Below are 17,612 nucleotides of genomic sequence, written 5' to 3' on the forward strand. Positions count from 1 at the left end.
TACTTCTCAGGATTCTAAATGTTCAATCTCTGTGTGCTCTGTTTTCTGCTACCGTCTGGCTTAAAATTTAACTGCTCACACTTTAAATTGAGTTAAGTTACACTTTTTGTTCACCAATCCACTTCCACAAGACCTAATACACTCCCAAGAAATAGGTGTTAATCTCTTCTGAGGACATGTTCCTGTGATCTAATTATCTCCCACTAAGTCACACCACTTAAACATTCTACTGTCTCTCAATGCCATTACATTGGGCATTGTCCAGTGCTTGAACTGTTGGGGGAATAACCACGTTCAAACCACAGCAACCCGACCTTGTAACAGGTGGCCGCTACAGTGCTCCCAACAACCAACCCTCATGGTACTTCTATCTTGTGTACTTCCCTGCAGTCCATACCAGGTTTGGTCTGTGTGACTAGTTGCAAGCGGCAGAAGTGATAGTATGCCACTTCTGAAATCAGGTTCTAAAATGACTGTGGCTTCACTATGGGTTCTCTTTCTTTCTTGGATTCATTCTGAATGAAGCCATATTATAAGCTGCCCTCATGGAGATCCATGAGGTGAGGAACTGAGATCTTCAGCTAAGAGTCAGCTGTAGTCTGTCAACAGTCATATGAAAGAGCTAAGCAGCACATCTTTCAGCCTCCATTAAGCCTTGTGATGACGACAACCTCATAAGAGACCTTGGGCCAGAACCACCCAAGCAAACCACATGCAAAATCCAGACCCACAGAAACTATGAGATAATAAATGCCTGCTGTTAATTTGCTAAATTTTAGGGCACTTTAAAACGTAGCGGTAGATAACTAATCCACGTACCACAGACTTAATATGTATGAAATACAACTTTCTAGCTCCCATCCTGATCCCCAATTTGTTCTTTCCCTTACCTTCCTCTTCTTGGTAATTAACATTGACATCTGCCCTGTTTTTAAGCTAGCAAACTGAGAATCACCTTTGAATTTTCCTTTTCTCTCACTACTATATTCAATTCATCAGAAAGTTCTATGGAATCAAAATCCAAAATACTTAACAAATCCGTTCATTCAATAAATATGCATTAAGATTCTACTTTGCATAAGACACAGCATTAGCTACTGGAAAATCAACAGTAAACAAAACAGGCAAAAAAAAAAAGAAAGAAAGAAACTCAGTCTTCAAGTACTTGACATTCTTAAGGGAGGAGTAAATAACAATTTACAAATAAAACATACAGCATGTCATACAGGAATAAATAACATGGAGGGAAAGTAAAGGGAGTAGGAATATGCTAGGGTGTGTGAGGGGTGCCGGAAGGTTCTTTTAAACAAGGTGGTCAGGAAGGCACTAGTGTTAAAGTGACATTTGAAAATTCTACTTTCTCCGTCTCCTCTGTACTACCCTGACCTGAGCCATCATCAGCATTTGTTTGGGCTTCATCATAGCCACCTTCATGTCACTCCCCTGTCTAAAATCTTCCAGTGGCTCCCAGTAGCTATTACACTTAAATATAGAGTCCTTAGCAGACTTCCCAAAGCCCAGCACAACCTGTCCCACACAGCTTTCAAACTTGCTATTGGGCCAATCACTCAAGCTGTAGACACTCCAGCCTTCTGGCAATTTCTAGAGTGTATCATCCCTTCGTGCCTACTCTGCCCTTGTTGACTCAGTGATAGAAATGAACATCAAGTCCTTCTCCTTCCAAAGCAATCTCATTGATGAGGCCTCTTCTGTATCACTATGTCCAAAGTGCTCCCTTCTCCATTTTTCTGTTTTTTGCTTTGTCCTGGTCTCTATTGTAGTGCCAGTGCATGTCTAGGTACAAGCATATATTTATTGATTGAATAAATCCATCCTTCCTGACTACTTGGTAATTTCAACATCAAAGAATATTGAAGATATCATTAAATGCTAAAATCAGGATCTGATTTTCATAAACCCATACACTATTAAATCAAGCAGAGATCTAGAAATTAATTTACCTTCATGTGCCTAGACAAGATAAACAACTTATACAAAGTCACAGAGCTGGAACAAGAGCTAGAAATAGAGTCTCCTCATTAGAGGTCCAAAGTTCTTTAAACCAGCAACCACTCTCACCGCCCTGTACCTTTAGTCCTTGTTGGATAGAGGGCAGACGAGTGATGTACAAAGTGTGGGGTGGTCCAAGGGTAAGAGTACAGGCTTTAGAGTCAGAAAAACATTTATTTTTTCTGCCTTTAAACTTTCAGGCACTGTGGCTCCCTGTGCCTTACTTAACATTCTCATCTGTACCACGAGACTACAGTGCTGTGTTGTAGACAACACTAGAGAGTGCAGGACTCAGTCATCACTCCTCCTGGCCATTAACTTCTATGGTCAGGGGGAAAAAAAAAAGAAAAAAGGATAAGAAAAGAAAAAAAAAAGTAGGTGTGAGCATGTAGTCATTCCTATAATGATTTCAAAATCAAGCAATGAGAATAAAATATATTTCCTCATTTATGTAAAAAAATCTATATTATATATTTTAATGACTTATCTAACACTAAAGCAGCATCCAACTTCCACAAAAGAAAATATGATTTTATAAATTCACACTTTGCAAATCTGGTGCTTCAACTATCTTCTTAAAAATTAAGTTGCAAGTTTTACAACAATAGTCAGCAAATTTTCTGATAGCTCCCCCCTTTAAAAAAATTCAGTTTTGGTTGTTTTTTTTTTTTTTTTTCAGTTTGCACTGGGATTTCTTTTTGAAAGGGGTTAGTTATTTCTGGAATTACCCCAGGCCTTGAGGATAGCTGCCGAACATGCCTACTGTCTATGTAAAAATCAAATGTAACAGGCTAAGTAGATGTCATAAGTCCTAAGCCTCTTTTCTTATAACATTCATTCTCTGCGACAAGGAATGTGATGATCCTTTAGGACAGGAATAAATGCTTGTCAGTTTCCTCCACTCTAGAAGTGATTTAAGGACGAGTGGACTAGGGTTTCTACATAACACGAAAGTTCTCATCTGCAAATGTCCTCCCAGGCAGGTACCACTGCACCTGAGGCGTGTTTACAAACACCCAAACCACGCCTGCGCCTACCTGGCCCATTATCCCTAGGAAGGCGCACCCGAGTGTTTGGAATATCTTTATGACAGAAGAACCGAGAGACGGTAAAAATAAATGCCAAGGCTAAGGCCCTAGGCTGAGCGGTATGATGTCCAAAGCTTATTGAAGGAGCACGAGCAGAGAACAGGCGCCCCTGCCTCGGCACCGATGCGCAAAGACACCAACGGCACGGAGCTGGCGCCGCAAGGGGCGACCCTCAGTCTCTTGCTTTCAAGTCAGGCTTCCAGGGACTTCAGACTTGGGGCAAGCAGCCGTCGGAGCCCAGGACAGCTTCCTAGGCCCGAGCTCCCGCAGCCTGCGCTCCCAGTCTGCAGCCGTCCCCGGGCGCATGGGGAGGGCAGCAGAGCCTCTCAGCACAGGCCGCTTCAAAATCCCCGGGCCTGGCCCCGGGCCCCAGCGTCGGGCCCCACCCTTCCTACCGGGCCCACAGCTTCCGCGCCCGCTCCGGTTCTCCGGCACCTTCCCTCCACTCAGCTCGTCGCCTTCTCCCCAGGGACCCGGGGCGAGGCCAACTTGCCCGCCTTTTCCGTCTCTCGACTCCCCTCCCACTTAACTTTACCCTTTGGTCTTTTCCCCGCCCCTAGCCCTAGACCACTCCCAACGGGCCCCGGCCACGCCCAGTGGGCCCCGGCCACGCCCCACCTGGTCGAAAGCCACGCCCGTCGGGCTCTGGCCACGCCCAGTAAGTTTCTGCCCTGCCAAGGTCTGTGTCCTGACTGTGTCTGGGCTCCAGCCAGCTGGCAGCCTACACCTATGCAAGCAGGCTTGCAGCAGCAGGATGGGCTCTGCTGCTGGACGGGGAGTCCACTTACTCATTGCAAGAGTCTATTGTGTATATATCTCCATATATCATGCAAAGAGAGATTTCTTATCTATCTTTGGTTTGGATAGTTTGAAAGAATTAAGGTCCAGGTCCCAAAGGGGAAAGGAAGCAGCTGCATTTCCCTCAGATCCCAGTTCTGAACAATGGGGCCTTTCACCAAGGAAAACAAAATCCAGAGGTGGTGCCAGCAATTTGGTATCATGATAGGTTCTGGATCCCTGTGCTGAATACATAGAACTTTGGGTTTGTAGTCCCATTTCTTTTTTTTATTTCATGCCCCTGGGCCAGAGTTTCCTCATCTTTAAAATTAGAAGGGTGTATGACAGCATTTGAACTGGCCCCTGAACTTTATGTGACTGTTTGAAATAGGCTTTGGAAATATGGGTGAGTCTGTGCAAAAGATGGTATTAGGAGCCGGTGTCACAATAAAGAGGAATACCTTCAGGTAGTACACCACACTCAACTTTCCCCTGAAATTTGAGAAAAAGAGGATGGGCATTCATTGTTGGAAGAACCTACAGAAGTCATTTCAAAGGAAGGTAGTTTTAATAATAATCAATGATATTTGTTGAGATCAACTCTGTCAGACTTTATAACAGGTATAGGTAGGGTGCCTTGTTTGATTTTTAAAGCATCATGTGTGTGGTAAGAGTATTTCCCTGCAATTACAGATATAAAGCATACTAACAGTTTCATTAACATCAACTTTTAGAGAATGGAATACTTTGATAGAAGACTAAAAAATTTACCCATTTAAGTCAGGGAAAAGAAGAAGAAGAAGGAGGAGGAGGAGGAGGAGGAAGAAAAGGAGAAATACATGACTTTTGAAATTTTGTTTTGCTTTGCTTTCCTGGGAGTGTAAAAGTAGGAGAAGTTATTGAGAAAAGGGGCTGGTTGGTAAGGGATAGGGGGAGAGAAGATATTGAGGAGAAAGGACAATGGTGCTTAAAGAGTATGACTGAGTAACTCTTAGGACAGGGATGGGGATAAAAGTAGTGCCCAAGAATAGGAGAGACAAGAACAAATGTAGAGGTTAAGAACTACAGAGGTATGAGTACTGGGAGAATTGAATATTCCTAGAATGACTGGGCTCCTACTGAGATTGTATAATGAACAGATGGATCGAGGGAGGCTTCTGAGAGATTCAGTGCTGGCTATCACTTTGATTGCATTCACTGCTACCATAAAGCCATACAAATGTGTACCTGATAATGGTTGTTAAGGAGAGGCCTAAAAGTCCATTATTTATAATGTTATGTACTTTAGTGGTCCATGCTGCCAGATGTAAAATTATACACAAGGCTCATGCTAAAAAATGACTTTGGTTTTTCTTTATGGAAGTTACTAAATTCTCTGCTGCCTATATTAAACCCTTTGAGCAAGATTTGTAATGAATTTCACATGCTGATTCTATTTCTATGACTTTACCCCTTTAAAAGATAGTGTTAAAGAGAAAACACTCTAGGTTTTCTCTTTGAAAGAAATGTCCACAAAGAAACTTCAAATTAAAATGCAAATGATTTATATCAGAAACTGTATCAAACTGTTTGAAAAGGCATGTTCCAACCAGTGGCAAGAAGATCATATGAACCCAAGGTATGACAATGAAAAAATTGAGCAAATAGTTTCTGGATATATACTCTAATCTCATTGCACATCATAAGTAATTTAAGCACTATTGTGCTTAATTGAGCACCAAATGCTATTGTATTTTAAAATAAGCAAAATAAACATTCTTCAGTACAGACCTCAAAATGTACCAGCCCTGGATATGGGCAAACATTAAGGGTTTTTTTATGATGTTCTGCTATCAAAAATGATAATCTGGTCTCAAACTTGTGCCCAATTTCACTTTTAAGTATTTCCTTCTGGAGAAAAAAAAACTTGGAAATATTTTTTTGAAACTACATATCAATGACCTATAGTTGAAATACCAAAGTTAAAAATCAGAGTATTAAAGAACCAAAGGTTTCCAAATCAATCTCTCTGTTAAGGGTGTAGTTCAAATACACTCTCATTTCTGCAGTACTTGCTTTTCATTTTCATAGTATCTTTGAATTTCAACAGCATTTCCTCAGAAATGCTAAATTGGCAGAGAGAATGAAATCCAAACCAAACATTCAAAGCCCCTTGCTGTTTGGGTTAAATTTCTAGAATGTACCCAGGTTTTCATCACCCTCGTTAGTGTTTTAAATATTCATACAAAGCTAGCCTATAGAAACAGTCTACACACAATAAAATATAAAGTAACCTAGATATAATTATCAGATAAGCAGCAGAAAAAAAGCAAGGCCAATTATGTCAATTCTTTAAGTAGCATTACTGACAGGTTTTTATTGTTAATTAGAAATTAACATTTACAGTGGTACAGAGATGTTCTTAGTTTACATTTCAGTCATGATGGGATAAACCATTCTTATCATTTCTAGAAAAACTTTTAGATACCAATGTCCTAAGAGGCCCAGAACTTTCAGCACATATCATTTTCTATCAAATTCTTAATCTTTTTATATCACAGAGAACACAACTATTCAATATATTTTATTATTTCACTTAATAGTGGAAAAAAGGAAATTGAAACTATTCTAGTTTTTAAAGAGCTAAATTGTAAACATATAACCCCCCAATTGAGTAAACCTTTTAAATAGGGACTATGCCTTTATCAATAAATAACTATACTCTTTTTTTTAGAGATTTGATTACAAGTTTGTCTGAAAAAATACTTTTACTGCTGCTTTGAAAAAGTTTATGGCAGTTCCTCAAAAATTAAACTAAACTAAATATAGAATTGCCATGTGATCCAGCAATTCCTCTTCTTGATATGTTATCAAGAAGTGAAAACAAGTACTCAAAAAGATATTCAGGCATCCATGTTCATAGTAACAGTATTCACAATTGCCAAAAGGTGGAGACAGCCCAAATGTCCATTGATAGATGAACAGTTTAACAAAATGTGTTATATACATGCAATAGGATTTCATTTCACCTTAACCTTGGATGAATCTTGAAGAATCTATGCCAGTGAAATAAGCCAGACTCAAAAAAAAAACAAAAACAAAAAAACAAAAAACAAACAAGTGTCGTATTCTTTTACTTATTCAAAGTACCTTTGATAGTCAGATTCAAAGAGACAGAAGGTAGCATGGTGGTTGCTAGGGGTTAGTTATAGGGAAAATGAGAAGTTATTTAAAGGCACACTTTCTGGTGATAGCTGCCCAACAAAGTGAATATACTTAATGCCACTGAACTGTACACTTAAAAATGGTTAAACTGGTAAATTTTGTTGTTAGGTACAATAAATAAGAAAAAAGTGCTTGACTTTAGACAGCCATTTGTAGATATCCTGTGAAACCTTGAATTAGAATACCTATGACTCTCACTTGTATTTGCAAGTATTAAATAATAAAAGCTATCGTTTTAAATTAATTGCCATTAATATAAAAGAAATCATTGGCCTTGCTTTTTTTTCTGCTGCTATTGCCTTGTTTATGTTTCTAATTTAGCAATTCCTTTTGGTATTTGTGACAAAAGCTAATTCGTATCTGGTGACTGGTTGCTCACTGGAAGCATAGGAAATATGCTGTATTTTCCAGCCTCCCTTGCAGTTAGGTGTGGTCCATTGGTGGCTCTTGGTAGAAGTGACATGTGCCTTCTAGAACTGACTAGTGAACAAAACTCCCATCCAATCACCATCCCCTCTTCTCCTCCATCTGTGGTCTGGATGTAAAGAACTCTAAGGATGTGGGGAAAGAAGCCTCAAGAGGACAGGAGACTGTATCTGAATGACTCTGGAGCTAACTGAACAGAACTTTAACCAGAAAGCATATAGTTTTGTTGTTTTAAGTCGCTGAGATATGGGAATTACATATTTGTTACTGCAGATAGCCTAGCCTGACTAATAGAATATTGTCTTGGCAGGAGAATTGGATGTACCCATTTGCAAATTGAAAACTACTCTCCATTAGCCAGGCATTAATAACTTAATATTAAATGGCTTTCAAATCCTTGAGATAATTATTTAAGTATCAGAGGAATCTATTAGCACACAATAATGTTATTATTGATCTTTAATAAATGCAGTGTTGAAAATTAGGTTAAACAGAATGAATTAAACCCGAAAAAGTTGGCAGGAAAGCTGTTCATTAACTGTTAAGTCCAAGAATGTGTGTCTTGTCTGTGTAGAATACCAAATGGTAGTTTTCCCAGGACTGAAAAGCAAAACAATGTAGACTTGAACCAAATACTGGAAGGATAACAAATTTATAAATCAAATAACATTTTTCTTTAAATAAATTAATCTATTTCTTACTGTCATTTGAAAATCTTTAATTTTTTTCCCTATGGAATTAGTTTAAATTTCTAATCAGAAACTTTTGTTTAAATGCTGTTTTTAATCACTGTTTAACATAAAGAACACAAGCCTTTTAGCCTTTACTGCTAAAGAAATCTTTTGCACGTGTAGGTTGTGAATGTTGTTGCTTATGTAGTAAATGTTGTTAAGAGAAATATTGGGGCATACAAAAATCATGTTGTAGCTTGAATAAATGAAGAAAACAATGTGCTTCAATCTCCTACGAAGAATGAGCAAGGGATCAGGACCTTTTCTTTGGAAGGAGTCTCCTGCCAGGGTGTGCTGGTGGTAGCTGCATTCTCAGGGAACATGGGGACACAGGCAGTACCCACAGTATGTTCACAAGTAACTGTGCAGTCAGATGGACTTCTTAATTCCTGGCTCTTCAATTTTCTTGTAATGGAAACTCTTTAATTTTTGTGAGCTACAGTGCTCGAATATAAAATGGAAATATTATTGTCTCTAAGATTCATTTTCCTTTTCTGTCACACTAGTAATTTAGCAGGGCTTGTGGCCACTCAGTTAATAATACTACTTCTGAACTCTGTGGAAGGTTGGCAAGGCTGTGGAACTAGGCAGATTTGACATGTGCTCCATCCCACTGGGAAAGGATGAGAATAGAAGAAGCTGCCTCCTTCTTTCAAAGCAAGGTCCACAGAGAGAGTTTACATGTTGAAGATGGCCAAGACTTTCATACCTTCATGGGGTTGGTGTGTAGATTAATTAGAAAGTGTCTTATCTAGAGTCTTCAGAATCATATGGGGAGGTTTGCTAGACAGGAGAGAGTAATTACTTTAAGTACAGAGAAGCTGGAAATAGCAAACGGAATTGAGTAAGCAATGTGCTTTTAGACAAGAGGGTAGGTGGGCTTCAGGTTTCCATACTCTAAGAGAGCACCATGCCAGGAACTGCAGACAACAGCTCAAGATCCAAAGGTCAGGAGACTCCCAGACTGGGCTCATGAAAATTACAGACCCTGGATTAAGAAGAGCCTAGGAGCAAGGATTTAGGAACTTCAGTTAAACATAGTGGCAATGCAGAGACACTTGCAGTAATGATAATAATGGTAACAGAATAACCATCCATTTACTGATAGTCTCTGTGTCAGTGTGTATCCTGGTAGCTCTTTGTAACATTTTAAAGATTTTGTATCCATATAATCCTCCATTTTATACAGGCTCAGAGATAATAAAGTCTTTTGGTTCAATGTCTAAAAGCCATTAAGTGGCTGAGATTCAAATCTAGGACTTGATAACTCTACAACCCAAACTAAGAACTATTTAGAAATCCAAGGAAACTGTTTAGCACAGTGCATAGTGAAGGGGTCAATAACTGTTAGAATTAACCTGGAGATGGTGTGTGTGTGTGTGTGTGTGTGTGTGTGTGTGTGTGTGTGTAGGGGAGCCACCAGAGGTAGAAGAAGGAAACAGGAGTGGTCTTCTGGCAAGTAAGGAAAGTTGACTCCTATCAGAGAGTAAAAAAAAAAAAAAAAAAAGAGGAGTCAAGGATCAAAATTCTTTCTAATTCCAGAGCATTATTCTTTCTCTTCACTTGGGTAGGGAAGAAACCAGATACTTTTATAACGACAGGGTGTTGGAAAGGAAAGCTAGCACTTGCCTTGATTATCACAGAATCAAAGATTTTTAGAGCTAGAAGAAGATCTTTAAAAAACCTAGTAGCCAACCCTTTCTTCTTGGAAGTAGGGATTTTTTTAAAAAAATCACCAACTGCTGAGAAACAAGTAAACTCAAAAGGGCTTTTAACACAAAGAGCCTGAAGTCCCAGAGAAAGGTTTTAACCTTAGAGAAGCAGGATGAGTCGGAGAGCATTTTATAATCATTGCATGTGTGAAAGAGGAAGGTTGGAACAAGTGTCAGTAGTAACAGATGTAATAGGAAAGCTTCTATATTAGGCTTTGGCATTCTTGCCTTAAGATTCCTTAAAACATTTTAAAATAGAGTGTTTCATTAATCTGATTTTTAGGTGGTAATAGAATGTGAGGTTGGCTTGGTCATCTCCATAAAGAACTGTGTTTTCTAACTTAAGGTGTATGAATGTGTACAAGTTTTAACAGACAGTCCTATTTGAACATCAGGCACATAGTATTTCTAAAATGATACAGAAGAAAACATCCAGTATGTATTACATAAGTTACAAAAGCCTAGTAATAAGATAAGCAGCTGTGATCACCCTGACAACATTACCAGTGCCATTGATGTCCTTTGCATGGCCTTATCCCCATTTCACCTACCTCCCCACAGGAGGCAGCCACTCTTCTGAACTTTATGGTAATCATTTGTGTGTGTGTGTGTGTGTGTGTGTGTGTGTGTGTGTGTGATTCAGAGAAAGACCCTATATTTCAGGCACCTTCACCACCTCCATCTCCTGTATGCAGCATCTCAAAAAGTGGGAAAATATTACCACTATAAATTGGAGCTGCAAAGTGACACCATATTCCTTAACAAGGTTTTGCCAAAATTTCACTTGTCTTTAAAATCAACTAATGATGGCAATTTTCATAGACATAGAAAATAAGGCAGAAATAACTTTAAGTCACATTGGACTTGAGGATTGATTCCTCTTAATCCCAAAGTTAGGTGAGAAACACCATCATGGTGTCACTGGAGAGTGGGCAGCTGAAGCTCCAGACCCTAGTTCTTGCATTCCAATGAAAGAAAACTTAAGAGTCAAATGCAAAAGTCAGGCAAGAGAATTTTATTATGAGTGAAAGTGAAGCTCAAGTAAAGAACACTCTCAAGAAGAGAGAGAGTGGGTCATCTCTGATCAGGAATAACAAAAGAAACAATGCTGCTTCCAAATTTATTGCTGCTTTATCTTAGCTTTGAAAGTTGCAGTCTACTTTCTATCATCTTGGTCAATCAGGTGTGTAACTTCTCCTTCATATCAGGCAGGGGAGTTTTTGACCTTAGTGGGTCCTCTCTGGAACTGTCACATCGACCATCCTGTTCAGGCAGGGGCTATATCTACAAGTCAGACTTATGTTAATGTGGGTGCTGGGGTCAATGATCAGACAAACTTTACTACAGTGTGATGTACTACTGAAGACATTTCCTTCTGATATACATTAAGACATCTGTGGCCATACATTCTAAATTTATAATGACCTCAGTAGACCCTGTCTGGAATTAACCCCATTGACCCATTTCTTAATTGTCTCCCTTTGTTTCCATGTGTTTATTCTCAGGGTTTGAACACCTGTTATTTTTCTACAAGTTACTCAATTATTCATTAGCCTTAAAAGCAATTTTAAAAAAAACTGTGACCGTGCCATGCTACTGGCTTGCATTTCACCATTCATTACTAACTACCACCTAACAATGGGAAGTCCTTCATCTTAACACTGCTTGGGCTTGTCCAAGGAAACACCCTGACCCAGGTCATTGTAACAGGAAGAAACATGGGAACTATAGACACCAGGATGGACCCAAGGATGATTTGCCATAAGAAGTCATGTGAAGTGGAGTGGGAATGGAGGAGAGGACAAAGTAAGGAAGTGTCGACTTCATCTTTCACTCCATAAAGTCAAATGAATAGATAAATAAAAGGACAATGATCGTAGATATCGTGTTTCATTATTTTGAGTGGAGTGGTATTTTCATATCATTGGTCTGAAAATTGAAATTAATCTGTCTTGTTTTGCAGCTGATTTTGACACACTTCTCATGACCACGGGCTGTGTATAATAGAAACTGTGCTCCAGTGATGACCTTGGCAAAGATCTCAGAATGAAGATGCTGGTGGCTAATTTGTGCTTGTTTAGGACAGCTGTACTATATTTAAAAGTGGCCCTGTGCTGCTGAGAGTTGCTGTGAAATTCCTCCACCTGATTAGCAGATTGGCTAGAAGTCCCTTCATCTGTCTTGGGAGTTGATTCTTGCTCATGAATTGCATGACAACCTACTGTGGCTCTTCATTGCCTGCTCCTGACCTTGCAGTTGGTCCTGAACCAAGCCATTCTTGTGGTTCATTTCAGATTCAAGACCCTAAGTCAGTCTTATTTAAAGATGACCTCCTGATTGATGGGGGATAGACAGAAAGACAAAGATGGGAAGAGGTGGAAAAGACAGAGTTTGAGATTTGTCAGGGACTTATTTAAAAGGGCAAACTACTATGACTCACATCATTTAGTATGGTAATAGAAGACAACAATTTTTTGACATCAGGCAAATTCAATATTTCACAATACATCATGTACGAATAAGATATCACTTAGACCCCTCAGAGATGGGATTATTACTTTCCTTCTGGGTGAAGTTATGGAAATGTTTATTTCCCTAACTTTTTTTGCTTGCCTTCTTTCCTCTTTCAGATAACAGGACAGCCTGACTTATCAGCATAAAAAAATATTTCTGTCAGCACCCAGGGAACATGGAGTAAGTGTAAAAAGAGAACAGTTATGTCAGCCTGCAATATTAACCTAAGCCCAGGCACCAAGAGCTACAGTAAATTAAAAAAAAAAGTTGCAGGCTGTCATGCTAATTAACAGTTGATAGGTACAAATATTTTAGCACATCATATAATAGACAGATTGCGCCTTTTGACAGGCAGTAGGAATTTTACATGAAAATATTTCATTGAATGTGAATATTAGGTGGAAAACATGGGTGGGAAGAAGAAGAAGAAGAAACCCTCTTCTTACAGCAAGACACATTTATCCTTTGATTGGAAAAGAATGCATCTCAAAGTGACAGTCCACATGCACATCTTGTCTTCATTGAATTATGGTGCTGATGAGATATGGTCATCTCCCAAAACAAAACCCTTATCATTGCTTTCTTTTGAACCATATTCAGTTATAGTGAGAGGTGATGTTGTAAAGTTCTTTTAGGATAAAGAGAATCCCTAATCATGTAAATGGAGAAATTAAATTTTAAAATCAGAATGGCATTTTCAGATTAATGCAGGGTCTTAACTAAAACTTCACTTTACAGAAGAAATTGACATTCTAGGGGAGAAGATTATGGGTGATTTTCCTTGGAGGAAAACCTTTAACTCCCATCAGAAGAGTAAATTCAAAATACAGTATTAAAACTTGCATGGTTTGAGTAATGTTTTTAAAATAATGAAATCAACTAGTTTTCCATAGAAAAGGGTGGGAGTTAAGATGTAGTTGATGGTCAACTTTACAGCACTGGAGAGTCATAAACATATACGAAGTTCTCCACTACTTTGCACACTGGGATTATACTCTATTTGACTCAAGAAAGAATTATTTTTAGGTAATTTCCTTATAATCAGGGAGGGCTAAAATGGCTGGCTGTGTCTGATAGTAAGAAGTAGTGTTTTATTTATTTATTTGTTTGTTTTCTGGTAAGGATGGTTCTGGGCCCAAGATTTCCATGAAGAAAAATTGCCCCTAGCATCTCCCACCATTTTCACAATTCACTCCTATGTCAGTCTCTGTTGATTCTCGAGCATTATTACTTCCCCGTTATAATCTCCCTTCTCAGCATGAGATTTCTTATAACTCTTTCTAAGTAGTTTTGTTCCTGATGAGCTCACTAGTCTGGCAATATTCCTCACCCAAACCCCAGTACCCTCTAGGTGTCACTCGCTGGCAATCATTCCAAAATGAAAATTCTGTTTTGCTGCAAGTGGTTGTTCTCTAAAGTAGTTATTTTTGGAAAACAAAACAAACAAGTACATATGCTTGACCATGGATCCATGAGTGGTTCCATCTAGTTATGATATTTGCAAACTGCTATGGTTTGAATATTTATGTCCCGCCCAAGTTCATACATCAATACCTAATTCCCAATGTGATAGCATTAGATGGGGAGGACTTTGGCATGTGATTAGGTCATGAAGATGGAGCCTTCAGAAATGAGATTAGTGCTCTAGAACTAGGGGGCCTCTTCTACCACGTGGGGGCTCAGTAAGTAAATGCCGTCGATGAACAAGAGAACAAGAACTGTGAGCAATATATTTCTGTGGCTTGAAAGCTAGCCAGTTTAGGGTATTTTTTGTTATAATAGACCAAGACACATCCAAGATACCAAGACACATCCATGGACATCTGTGACCACTTTTCTAATGTGAGGAAAACCAGTCTATCAAGATGCATTATATAAAACACTATCTCATGACCAATCAAGTTTGGAAAACTTTGCCTATTATATTCCATTTATTGGTGATTCTTAGTTTTTCCAAGCACCAGTAAGTCCAACAGAAAAACAGCTAGTTGTTTAAATTAGTATTTCTCCAAATTTATGGACATTAATGAACACCTGTGTGTAATTTATTTTCCTTAGTACGACACCTGCCAATGCACTATGGAGAACACACTTAGGGATATATGCTGCCTTCATTCAAAGTAGCACTGGTCTGATGGTGCAGATTTCAGACTCTGTGGTGGCTCTTTAAGGTAAGCGCTTTGAAGTCAATACTAATTAAAGTCACATCAGTTTACCTTAATAGATAGTCAATTCTGTTTTTAAGTTAAATCAAACAAATCATCACATATCCTTTACCCCACCCCAGAATTTTGAAGCCCTCTTCCAGCTACATCCAAGAGAGAAGAGGTACAACCATAAAGAAAGGCCTTATCTTGTCTCCTGGACAAACAGTGACCACTTTTCACACAGAGGAGAGAATCCATGATATTGAAGATTGTCAGTTAGAATCTTAGAAATGGTCAGTTTTACTAATAATTCAATGCATAACTCCCACCAAATACAATTCTAGCCCCAGCAATCACAGCTGACATCTGGAAAACTAAGAAGGTTGTTCATGTTTTGGGGGTTAGGATGCCAGGTCTGTGTTCAGGAAATTGCATCTCTTTCTCATGCTTTGGTAGATTGGTGGTGGAGCTACTTTGCACTTGGAACCATTTTTATCCCCCCATAAGAAACTCTGGACTGTGCTGGAACTCTTTACCTCAGGGATTAAGGTCACTTAATATACTTGAATCTCATGTGGGATGATATCAATAATTTTATTCCTCTACAAGTTAAAATTGGAAAGAGAATCCTTAATAGAACCACAAATACTTGTCAATTTAAACCACTGTAGAGTATATAATTTCTGGTGAAAAGTAAATAGTGTCATGAATTGCTTAATAAAGCATATAATCACATAGCAATTTACAGAGAAAAGGTAGATTCTCCTATTTTTTCTTGAATATTACTTGAGCATCCATGAGGGAAGATATTATTCCACAAAAGCAAACCAAAACATAAAAGATTTGGTTAAAAAAAGACACCCATTAGAATCTTAATGTTTGTTCAAAAATACTATAGAAGTTATTATATTTGTCTGTATTTTCTTAATCTTTAACATGACTTGAATATTGCTTAGAAATGGTCAGTTTTACTAATAAAACCAGATCAGATAAAATGTTTTATTTTTAAAATATGTGGTTAAATCCAACTAATTGAGAGGTTTATTGAACTCTACTAAGTCTCAATTTTTCCCTCTGTGAAAAAGAAAAAAAAACACTGGCACTTTTCATGAATTATAATAATGGAAAAATATTTTTAAGAAAAACATGAAGCAGGTTAAGTAACTGTTACAATTTCCCAATTTTTTTTTAGGGGAAATTTGTAAGAAAGTAATCTATTTAAATAAAAACATAATTAAAAGAAACCATGATCCCCCTGCCAGTATACCAGAAGCCCAACTATACTCCAGTCCAAAAATTGGAGTTCTGAATATTTGACTTAAAACATTGGCAGACACTGGATTAATGAGAATACACACAAACACACATACACACATACATGTATGCATATATATACATGTATGTATATGTGTGTATATACACACATACATATACACATATATGTATATATATATTATTAGTTTGTTCTTGATATAAACACACACACACACACACACACACACCCCTCCTTCTTAGCAAAGAGTAAACGCAGTTTGGAAAGATGTTCAACAATAAGTATTGCCATAAAAAGGGTTTTCTGTTTAACTTAAAAGTTAAACAGAAGTTTACTGTTGTTAAAAATTACCAAACACGTTCAAACTGTTTTTTAGTGAATATTTACTCTAAACCAGGGGAATGTGACCTTTCAGAAGAGGACACCAACTTTTTAAACCTTTGCTTTGAGAATGCATAGTGCAGGGGAGGTGACCAAGACAACCCACAGACATCGATGGTTCCAATTTAACAGTGTTTCCACAGTATCTTTGGCTCTGTGAATTAGAGGCTCTGTGTTAATCTCATCTGAGTGCAAATTCTGTCTGCGTAGAATCAACCTCTGGTACTCTGTGAACCAGTATAACCTTTGTCAAAGATTTTGTTTGTTTGTTTGTTTTAAGAACCCTTTACATTCTTAAACTTTGTAAACCTGTGGAGGATCCCCAAGTACTTTTAGTATATTGGTTATATCTTTCAATATTTATTGTATTAGAAATTATACACTGAAGACATTTAGAGACCAAGAATGGCTGGTGCATCCTCTATGAGCTATGTGAGCACTGAAGCCATCACAGGGCATGTGGTCTCTGAAAAGCTCCACTTTCCACTGGTGACAGAAGAAGAGCAGAAAAGGTGAATCACACCCAAACAATGTTATGAAAAGAGTTTGGCATTCTGGATTCCCAGAAAGGGACCCAGCAGACCTCCCGTGGTTCAAGTCACATGTTGAGAACTGCTGACCTGAAGCAAATGGTCTCTTAAAATCCAGTCCCTTTGGCCTCTTTGTGGGCACAGGGATCACCTAAGGGTATTGGTTAAAATGTCTGTCGATCTCCAGGTTCCTCACCAAGGGATCCTGATTCAGTTCGTTTGGGACAAGTCTCAAGAATTTTCCTCATCCAAAATTATTACCACACCCCTCACATCCTCACCCCAACCCTAGCTCTCTCTGGTGATTTGATGAAGGACATCACAAATGCGTATTGAAAAATCCGGCCTATATCTTATTGCTGGAGTGTGAATGTTCATCTTTATCAAACTTATCCTGGATACATGCATGCAGAATCCTGGATCAGACCGGGGAAAAATTTCATATTATACACTTCACAGTAAATAACAAGATTGCCAGATTGAATGAAACTTTGCTTCATTCAGTCTTGCCCCCGAGGTGGCAGGATGAGAACCAGGTTAAGGAACCAGCAGAGACAAGGAAAATGTGTTTCCATTTTTTTTTTTCTTTTTTGTACTGGGGATTGAACGCAGGGGCACTAGACCATTGAGCTATATCTCTAGTCCCCACCCCACCCTCACCCCTTTTTGGTATTTTATTTAGAGACAGGATCTCACTAACTTGCTTAAGGCTGGCTTTGAATTTGTGATCCTCCTACCTTAGCATCCTGAGTTGCTGGGATTACAGGCCCATGCTACCACACCAGGTGGTTTCCCTTGCTTTCAAAAGAAGAAGCTGCT

The 17,612-nt window shown here is 38.5% G+C and overlaps 1 protein-coding gene across 2 annotated transcripts in view; it reads right to left on the reverse strand.

Moving 5' to 3' along the window:
- Positions 1 to 3,629, reverse strand: part of Pter (phosphotriesterase related) — a 71,844-nt gene extending 68,215 nt beyond the window's left edge. For both annotated transcript variants that reach the window (XM_046422995.2, XM_058572308.1), the window contains exon 1: positions 3,494 to 3,629. The gene's annotated coding sequence lies outside the window, so the exon portion shown is untranslated. The remainder of the gene's footprint in view (positions 1 to 3,493) is intronic.
- Positions 3,630 to 17,612: the final 13,983 nt, after the last annotated feature.

Source organism: Marmota monax, unplaced genomic scaffold (genome assembly GCF_021218885.2).
Source record: "Marmota monax isolate L192 unplaced genomic scaffold, Marmota_monax_Labrador192_F-V1.1 WCK01_AAM20220418_F8-fsc00098, whole genome shotgun sequence".
Classification (NCBI taxonomy): Eukaryota; Metazoa; Chordata; class Mammalia; order Rodentia; family Sciuridae; genus Marmota; species Marmota monax.